Below are 11,024 nucleotides of genomic sequence, written 5' to 3'. Positions count from 1 at the left end.
ACTGCAATAACTGAAATTTTCTACACACGAGTAGCAGCAATAGCTCATGATATTTGATTTTGAGGTAGGTTGGCGTGCTTTAGCAAGGTCTTTCTTTTGGTGCGCTAACTATACGTTTCAATATAAATTTCAAAATTAATACATATAGTACTTTTTACGCTGGTTAAGAGTTGTTCCGACAGAAACTAATGCACAATCAGCTTAACAGCTCATGCATCCAATTTGCTAACAAGTATAATATACAGAAGAATGGAAAAGAACATTTAGAATATGTTAGATGACGATAAGTCCTGGCAGTTCTGACGTTGACCTTGATAATAGAAGAACTACTGTAGAAAAACCAAAACAGCGTCATACGATTTGTTGGTATAGAAAAAGCATCGACTAAGTAAGCCTGTGGATGGTGTTTGATTTTCTCAGAAAAATAAGTGTAAGCTATAGGGAAAGATGAATAATATATAATTTGTATAAGAACCAGGGGGGAACAATAAGAATGAATGAAGTACTCGAACAAAAGATGACGAAGAAGCAATGACGGAAATTAAAAAAAGGATCAGAAGGAAGATAAAAATTCGGGCGATAGGATATCAGTTATAAGATTCGATAATTATGACGTCATTATCAGTGAAAGTAAAGAACAAATGGTTCAAATGGCTTTAAGCACTATGGGACTTAACATCTGAGGTCATCAGTCCCCTAGACTTAGAACTACGTAAACCTAACTAACCTAAGGATATCACACACATCCATGCCCGAGGCAAGATTCGAACCTTCGACCGCAGCAGCAGCACGGTTCCGGACTGAAGCGCCTAGAACCGCTCGACCACAGCGGCCGGCTAAAGTGAAGAACAATTAGGACCTGTTGAAGCAGTGAAAACTCTAAGTATGTAATACAGATTGACATAAAACCGAAGAAAGACGAAAATAATAAGGAGTAGCAGAAATGAGATTAGCGGTAGACTGAGTTTCAAACACAGTATACGAAAGGAAAGAATTCTGTAACACAGGGCCCAGAGTAACACATGATGGACGAAACAAGGAGGACATAAAGAGCAAACTACCACAGGAAAATACGGAATTTCTGGCCTAAACGCTGTGTACTGGTATATAAGCCTTAGGTCTGACAATACACGTCTGGAACACAGCGTCGTAGTAAAATGAATCACGAACTGTGGGAACACCGGGAAATAAGACATATGGTATCACAGAAGGATGCTCAAAAAATAAGAGGAGATTCTCTGCAAAACTGGCAAGGAGAAATATATAAACGTTGACAAAAAGAAGGGATAGAATGACAGGACACATATTGAGCAAGGAGCTATGGAGGGTAAAAGCTGTAGTGGAAAATAGAGATTAGAATAAATCCAATAAATAAATAAATAACGATGTCGGGTGTAAGTGCTACTCTGAGTTCTATAGAAATTCGTGAATGGTTGCATCACACCAGCCAGATGATGAATGAGAAGAAACAAGGGAGAAAATATGAGAATGCCGGTTTCATACTGAATGGCATGCCGGAGCTAATAAACGTAACTATATTCCTTATTTAAAATACGCATTTTTGGTGTAGCAATGGAGAACAAATTCGCACGATTAATTAGGGAAAAAGAAATTGCCTCAGACTGCAATTAATACTCGTCATTTTATTATAGCGTTCTAGCTTGATAATCAGGTATACCTAACAGATGAACATCGATTCGACGTGCGGTGCTCTTCCTAGGACCACGTCTTACTGGTATCAGTTGTCCTTAAAAACGTACAATTCTGCGACCAGTTGCTGAGGATGCCGCTGCGTATGTGGCGTGTCCCTAGTTTGAGAGTGCATGGTACACAGGACAGTTGACATCAGCGAGAAATGATCCGAAGATGAACACGGCACACCGATTGGATGTAACTGTATCACATACATCTGATTATGAGGCTAGAAGCCTCGATATAAATATTGGTATAGTAAAATAAAGAATAATTATCGTTACATGAACTTTTTTCGTAAGTGTTTTATCTTCTTGTTCTTTTTACTGCTACAAATATTTTATGGAATTTTGTTAAAAGACAAATAGAACCGTCTGTTAATCATGTCTTCAGCAGAATTGGAGTGGATTTTGACAATTTAGACATTAAAAGCACAACAAATACTTTTCCTCCATTGGTATTTATTTATTACAAGCTCATTTTTGTGGTATTTGTCCGACGTCAGAGAACATCTGACATTCGCCTAAAAATACGCCACATGGATATGTAAAATCTTATAATAACGACGTCTATATGTTTGTGACAGGATTCATCTTCCGTCCCACTTCTGCAGTACACAGAAAGTCGTACGTTAATGTTACATCTGTCAGGCGCTGAACGGCCACACTTTCTGGTCATATTAGACACTATTGTAACGAAATGAAAACAAAGAAACGGCAGTGTAACGAATCTATTTATATATGAGTGTGAATGAGTCAGTGACAAACCGACACTGAAAATTACAGTATCAATGTAATATTGACTCACGTCTTTCCAGTACTTAGTAAGGGATTAGTAAGGGATGTTAAATTGTTACGTGTCTGGCATACTACCCTGTTTACTTTCTGTCAGTGATATAACTAGACACTGTTTACATAGTAACACCCTCTGCTCTCAAGGTCGGGATTTTACAGTGGCACATTTGTAGGTGCTACTCGGTCACCACCTATCGGTGATCTAATTTAGCTACCGCGCTGCAGTCATGGACTGTACGGCTGGTCCCGGCGGAGGTTCGAGCCCTCCCTCGTACATGGGTGTGTGTGTTTGTCCTTAGGATAATTTAGGTTAAGTAGTGTGGAAGCTTAGGGACATTTGAACATCTAATTTAGCTGAAAACTGGTTTCCAATAAAATTCTACCGGGACTAAAAGTAATTTGTATGTATTTCATTGTAGCACATTCGTGTCCGCTAGTCGGTCACTATCTTTCGTTGACGTAATTATATGGAAACCGACTCCCAAAGAATTCCACCGGCGTTAAAGGTAATTTGTACGCATCGCACCCACCCCTAAGCGTTTATAATTATGGAACCCAGAAACTACGGGAAAACACGCGAATATGATTAAAATCTTAACATTGGTGGTCATGTTAGATTCGTATCATGTGACACGATACTCTATATTAAGTTGTTCTAGCTGCTCTTCTGATGATGGGCTAGCCCTAAACAGGTAAATAAATAAAATTTAAACAACAGGAGGACTGTTGTTATTGGCGGACAAAAAGCTGTGGAAAAGACGTGATGATGATGAGTATTCATATAAGGGTCGCAGTCCTCCTGCGTGACTTCATGTTGCAGCTTTCACTACCGCCTGTCAACAATTAATTTTATCTACACTACGTAGCAGATATTCACTCAGATACCTATTGTGCGATCGAATCTTCGGTTGTTCGCTAATGCCTAGGTTTTTTCGTCAAAATTATTTTTTTTAAATTTCTCTTTGCGTTGTTCTGAGGAAGAGGACACAAGAAACCGTCGACGATGAGGTTAAAGGCTGAGCACAAACTCGGATGGAACAAGTATGAGAAAGGAAAATGGCTACGTCGTTACGAAAGAATATTCCCAGTATTCTGCACAAGAATATTAGAGAAACCGTGGAAAACCCAGATCCGGAAGAGAGTTTCAGATCTTTCTCCCTCTAATGCACGATCAGAAATTCAATTAAAGTTCTACCTTGTTTAGTTTGGTAATATAAATGGTCACCGGATGCAAGTACCGGTAAATCAGAATCGGGGAACCCAAAGCCTCTTGGTGGGATACGCTACCAGGTACAGGGCTCACGGTGTAATCGAAATTTTAATCAGGAGAGCGTCGAATAATGGGTTGTCAAAAGTTAAAATATAATTTCTCTATAGATTTTAGTTCATTGAAGACGGAATAAAGCTACATAACAATCAATAATAGTATTTTACTTTGGTTAAAAGAATTAGGAAATTAGTCAGATTTCTGCCAAATATTTTTTTTGCCTCACTTTTGTGGTAGAAAAGTTACTTTGAAACTTTATTTCGCCTCGTTATTTCATTCCGAAGGTAGAATGCTAATTTTTCTTCGTATACGTACTGAAACCATATAGTATTCTTCCTGAGGTAGTGCCTGATGATTTTTTTATGAGTTGTTTGTATTTTCTGGTTTTCTGTACCGCCTCATATTGGAAATGGCTTCCGATCTTTGTTAACACGCCATTGTTGTTTCTGTAGGATGACTGTCTCGAACGAGGAAGCAACCGTTAAACGCAGAGTAAGTTTCCCACTTCCTCGGCGAACCGCTTTATCAACGTCGTACTTACATTTGTCTTCTTGGAACTTATTCTCTACCACTATCTTCTCCCAAAAATAGCCTTTTCCTTTCACAGACATAAATAAATTTGTTGAACTTACAGTCTGCTCATATACTTTAAAAACTTTATTTGAACTCGTTAAAGCGCTTGGTAATGACCACCATAAAATTAAATGTTATGGGTCACTTTTTTGAGAAAGGGGTATAAGCTCACAAGTTTATTGATGAAATGATTATATGAAATTAGTAAACAGAAAGCACTTTTTTGTAGGATAGAGAGGGAGAAGATATCGTTCATTACAGTTTTTCTAAACCAAATGTTTAGAAGCCATTTAGAATTTAATATTTTAACGCTGTATTGCATAGCAGATTCTTATTCAGCTAGTACAGACACAGTTATTAGTCATTACCTTCTGTGAGCTCTGATAGTGAAAAAAAATTCACATTTTTTTGTAAGCTTAAAATAAACTTCGCAGTTATGAGAAAGGATTTCTGATGCTTAACATGGATTTCGATATTATCTGACACAATGTAGGTTTTGACACTTCTGAAAGGCGCACCAGCTCCTTCAAAAGCTGTAGAAGTGATGCGTGTATATGTTTCACTGTACCTCAGTGATAATCATCACTAACGAATACGCTCTACCACAGATTTGACACCGTTTATTTCATATGCGAAATTCATTAAGAGTTGATTGAATTCGCGACAATAGTTTCAAGAAACTGATGCACTTGAGTTGCTTGGATTGTCCCTGATGTGTCTGGATGAAGTATTGTAGCGTCTATCCAGGTACAAAATGTAGAACGTTCACTCACTTATAAACACAGCGAGAATTAGTGCGAGTGTCTTTTGAACGTAGCAGTAGCCTCATTTACCAAGTGAGACACAGTGATAAGAACACTCTTGAGTTTTTTCCTAGCAGTTATCAACAGGGAATAAATACATCTGCGTCTCGTAATATAAGAAGTTCTGCACACAGCACTTCCGCGTAATTAAAACTGCACATCCACAGGTATTAGGAAGTAAGAAGCTAGTTAATACACACGTTCCTGTCTGTTTTCGACAGCAGCAGGTCCCGGTGTGGAAGTTTATTCCCGGACACACTCCGCGCTTACTGTCGAACACTTTGCCGTCGACGTCACTGGTGGCTGGCGGAGGGTGCTGTCCGTCACGGCCAGTGGCCGCTTGTCGCGGCTGTTGCTCGGCGAATCCATCGGCGGCGCTCAGGGCAGGTCTGGGCGCTACCTGCAGCATGTCCCGCAAGGTGTCAGCACCAGCGCCATCGTCAGCCACACTGGAACACGACAGACAGCCAGGACACTTTGAGTCCAACCTGCGATGAAATTTGCTATACTGCAGCTACAGCACAGTCGCAAAGCGCTATCATAATTAGCAGGCTATCAACACTGCAATGCACGAGTCCGCAGACGTTACAAAAACAAGTCATTCTTGAAACGTTTGTGTGGTGTGCGTACTGTAAGACCTTCGGTACACACACCATCAGATTATTTGACTTGTCGCTCTAACGAAGTAGGCGAGTGTCAGCAATATGTCTCGTGGTCTTATCGTGGCGCTTTTATCTTCTGCCGTTAGGTCAGACGATAGAAATGCCACTTGCATGCTTAGAGTAGCAGATTGACGGTTACCAACTTTAAACAGAACTTGATTAATTTTCACACACATTAATTAAAATAATAAAAATCATAGACATTACGTAACTTGATTCTGGATGCTGTTTACAATTGACAATCTGAAGTTCCTTTGGTCTTGGTACGTTAATCTTATTCTCACATATCTCTGATACTTGACAAAGTGTCTACACATTTCTCTTCATGGCTATGTACAGGAATATGATAATCTTATTAGGTGCAGACTGAAACTTGACTACAGACTAATGCAGACTGATGCAGACTAATGCAGACTGACTGATCGGAGGTCTGTACACTCGTTATAATACCTCGAGCGTTCAGGTATCGCTGCGCGAGTGTGATCCGTGAGGAGAAAAGGTTCTATGTTAGCAGCAATCTCATTGGCTGCGTTACATATTAATACGCGGATCGGCGGAAGCAGATTTTGGTCCGTCTCTAAGACAGCGCCATCTCGTAGTGCGGAGATGGACGAGCGCTGCGCCTGCGCTGTTGTGCTTAGCGGGGCGCGCTCTAGTGGGAAAGTTGTGTACGCGCTGACTTCGCGGAACTATGTACACAACAGTTTGACATCTGTGTGACAACTGACTTATTTTCGTGAAGATGGTGTCTCCTAATGGAGTACACGAGTATTAAGAGCATACATTTGTTTAATTCACTGCGGAGAATTCTTTTTGCATTGGCTGAACTTAACTTGAGGGGGCATTCAAATGAAAAGCGAACGCCCACCACAACAGAACCGCATGCAGTGGTTCCATTGAAAAGTAATGTTAAGACATTTATCTCCATGGGAAACAAGACAATCAAGTACTATTTCGTAGAACGCGGTCGGCCGCAGACAACTCCACAAACGCACACGCCTTGCCCTTCCTAGTCTAACTGAAACCGACGTTGACAGATGTATTTCACCAGGCCGCCAAAGCCTTAAAAATCACACGCTAAGCGATTCGCACTATACTGAGGATATTACAGAGTCTTCCAACCGAAACGCTGAAGCGGAGCCTTTGTCCGACTGGCATTTTGGGAGCGGGAAATATCGTGCAATAGGATGATTCTGTCCGATAGCATTGCGGGACATTTTGACTTTACGGCATGTTGCAGTTTCTGCAAAGTGTCTTTATAACGCTGTGGATTAATTGGTATTCCACTCTCGGGGAAATCCACTAGCAGAGGGCTCCTGTAATTGAAGTAGGAGGGCATCACGACCTTGTCGCAGCTTGTGTTAACAAAAAGTACTCCGTCTTCAGGCCACAAGCGGCCCATCGGGACCATCCGACCGCCGTCTCGTCCTGAGCTGAGGATGCGGATAGGAGGGGCGTGTGGTCAGCACACCGCTCTCCCGGTCGTTATGATGGTTTTCTTTGGCCGGAGCCGCTACTATTCGGTCGAGTAGTTCCTCAATGGGCATCACGAGGCTGAGTGCACCTCGAAAAATGTCAACAGTGCATGGCGGCCCGGACGGTCACCCATCCAAGTGCTGGCCACGCCCGACAGGGCTTAACTTCGGTGCTCTGACGGGAACCGGTGTATCCACTGCAGCAAGGCCATTGCCCGCAACTTGTGTTAACAGCTTATGGTTTGTTTGGCGGGGAGGAAATGTGGGATGCTTCCACTGTTGGCTTGACCGTTTGCCTTCTGACTCGATATGGTGCCACCACGTAAGATCACGATGACCTTCGAATGCAGGGGCCCTCTGTCCGTTGAATTCCTTGAACATGGAACTGCAATCAACGCGTAGTGCTATGAAGACACTTTGCTGAAACTGCTACACGCCATAAAACCTAAACGCCTGGGAAAGCTGTCGGACGCAATCTTCAATTGCTGCACTATAGCTGCTTCCAAAACTGCCAATCGGTCGACGTTTACGCTTCAGCGATGTGTTGAGAAATACTGCAACAACCTCCGTATAGCCCGGATCATTCACCGTGTGATTTTCATATCTTTCGTGATCTCAAGAAAAGACACTTGTGAAAGTCGACTTCAGACTGACAGGAAAGTGCAAGAGTGTGTGCGTTTGTGGATCTGTCAGCAGCCGATGGCGTTCTGCGAAACACGAATTAATCGTCTGGTCTCCGAATGGGATAAATGTCTGATTACTTTTCAATAGAGCTGTTCTATAGACCCATTGTGGCGGCTGTTCGGTTTTCATTTGACTGCGTTCATAAATAAAAGAATATTATATGGCCAGAAAGGAGAAATTCCGATCTCTACCACATTCGGGCAATGAAAGAAATCATTGGCGACAAATGACAAATGTACCATGCTGGGCGTCAAATTTGGGTCTTCTTCTTACTAGGCAGCTGTGCTAACCATCTACGCCACCTTGGCGCAGTGGTTAAGACAAAACTGCACTGACGACCCAATCGGGCTGACCCTCTCAGTCCAAATTCCCATGTGCCGCACACTACCATATTAGCGCCTCCTAGCCCATTTTACTCTTTTCGCTCGTCGCATCACGCGATGTCCCACACAAGGTGAGGTGAAGAGTGCCCTGCACTGAATGATAATGCAGCTTTCACGGCGCATATGTATCTTGTAATATCCACGACACTATGTTCTAGCCACAAGATGTTAAAATGAAATAAGTGTACAAACTTCAAAAAATATTATCGATACTACGTATAAAAAAAAGACTGTATCGTGTAAAAACGACGATAATTATTTCATTATTTCTGTAATAATTTAATTTCTGTGTGAATTAAAACTATTATCAGAGAACTACATTTATAGACAACGACAGTTATAATCTGTTTTTGGTATCTGTGATAATTGTGGTTCACTTGTTCTTTCTGTGCTAACCGATAAACTGTTCGGACGTGAGACTTGTGAGGTCTGTAAAGAGAAAACCTGTAACTATATTGTAAAGTATTATTTGAAAAATAGAGTCGCTATTGTCTGGACGTGGGTTTGTACTTATTTCAATTGTAACCCAATTTAATTAATGTTTTAAGTGTTAATTTTCAGCTCCGCTATTAGTTTTCATTGAGAATAATTATAAATGCTAAAGAATAGAGAACAAAACGTTTAAAGACTTTTATCTGAATATATTAACTTGATATAAAAGGAATCGAGAATAATAGACAAATTGACTATCGTCTGTCTGCCGCCATCTTAGCAAAAATATCTCCGCGGCAGTTTTGAATCGAGAATTTTAACAAACATAAATGTTGTTAGATATAAATGAATGGAAATAAATGTGAACCGGTGGCCCTGAATCTACTTTAAAAGACAGAATTCAATTCAAGTTGAATCTTTAAAGCCGGCCGGTGTGGCCGTGCGGTTAAAGGCGCTTCAATCTGGAACCGCGTGACCGCTACGGTCGCAGGTTCGAATCCTGCCTCGGGCATGGATGTGTGTGATGTCCTTAGGTTAGTTAGGTTTAAGTAGTTCTAAGTCCTAGGGGACTGATGACCACAGATGTTAAGTCCCATAGTGCTCAGAGCCATCTGAACTATTTGAATCTTTAAAAATAGTGCTCACAGCACGTTATGTAATATCAATTTCTTGTTTGCTGATGTATGAAGCCTAATTATTTCGGACGATTTACATGAAATATTTTAATGGGAGACATACGTCAGTGTTGTGCGTGGGTAGTATTTTGTGACTAAATGTTGCTTTTGATATAGAAAAGTGCTTCCATCTTAAGTAAAATTTGTGTAAAATCTCATAAATGATATGCAATTTAGTGCCACTCACACGACTTTACAGACAGAATTTCTATACAACATCAAGTGGAGATATCTTTAGCAGAGTGACAAATATTAGCCGGGATAATCAATTTTTAGATCAAATGAATTCTTACGCTGACAATAGGTAACTGGTTTTTATATACTTTTTGATCTACCTGAAATATCATTTATAAGTAATTAAAGTCACGAAATACTATAAACCGGTTCCGCCACAATCTATATGGGTGGCAATTGTTCTTTCGGACATGTAAGAAGGTACAGACACTATTCGTATAAAAGAATATTACTTTTCCGGAAACCTTTTAGTAATTTCCTTTCGATCACATGAAAGTAAACGTTTGTACAGAAAATTGGAGTTTTTAAAATAACAGTATGGTCTTCATGGTCAGAGTTGTAATGTTCTACTACGACTTTTCTTAGATAAAGGGCCTCAAGTATTGTTGTTCGCGCCACGTATAATAGGCATTGAGAGGGAAAGTTATGAAGAGTGGTAATGTTTCGCATTGTTTTTGCAGTCTGTAATGATTACTGCTTGACATGTTTGTTAATGGTGCGCAGTCCAAAGTAAAAGCAGACGCCTAAACGAACTATGGCTTCAGTCAGCAATATTGAAACAACTGTGCCAGCGCTGAACAAAGAATCATCTAAATGTCAGTGAAGATCATAATAATAACTAATCATTAACTGTACTGATAAAAGCTATGTAACAGGGCTGGTGATGACCGGAAAGTGGGACAAGCGCTGGTTCATCTGACAAACACAACATGCCCGGAAAAACTTATTGTCTGGCGTACTGATCGGAGGTGTTTGTTGGCAGGAGCAGCCTGTTGCAAAACTGTGGTGGAGTTTAGGCGAACAGCAGCTCTTGTTCTGCCCTACATGTTTTGTGGATAGGCACCGATCATTTGCATTTGTACAGTATATAGTCAGAAATATTGCGAAGTCGCAGAGAATCGTTCTATTTCTTTGAAAGACAAAAAGAGGTGCTTTCGACTAGACACTATTTTTTTCTTGCCACTTTCTAGGGGAAGACTGAAGCAAAGGCCGTCACAATTCTGGGGAACGTACAAGATTTTATAAGTTTATTACGCTACACCACGAGAGTGCTAAATTTGTGAATAAATCGTATAAGGTTTTCTACATGAAACTCTAGTTTCAAACGTTAGTAGAGTAGTGCCTAAATGTCATTGTAATTAAAATGTACAAACAGTTAAATGCATTGCAAAATAGTATGATCCATAAAGTTGAGATTTTAAAAACTTTTCAAAGGAAAAGGTTACGCTCATTATGATCACTGATATGATTTAGAAGTGAGAAAAAGATGGGAACTGAAAGACAAGGTTATTTCAACACTCTTTATTTAAAAAAAGAAAAGGCCTGGTTAGATTCTTTATTTCTGTATGTT

The 11,024-nt window shown here is 40.4% G+C and overlaps 1 pseudogene; it reads right to left on the bottom strand.

Moving 5' to 3' along the window:
* Positions 1 to 7,364: 7,364 nt before the first annotated feature.
* On the bottom strand, positions 7,365 to 7,482 carry LOC126093833 (5S ribosomal RNA; annotated as a pseudogene).
* Between the last annotated feature and the right edge of the window lie 3,542 nt (positions 7,483 to 11,024).

This window comes from Schistocerca cancellata, chromosome 7 (assembly GCF_023864275.1).
Source record: "Schistocerca cancellata isolate TAMUIC-IGC-003103 chromosome 7, iqSchCanc2.1, whole genome shotgun sequence".
In the NCBI taxonomy this organism is placed as follows: domain Eukaryota; kingdom Metazoa; phylum Arthropoda; class Insecta; order Orthoptera; family Acrididae; genus Schistocerca; species Schistocerca cancellata.
This window is presented reverse-complemented; position numbering and strand designations above follow the sequence as displayed.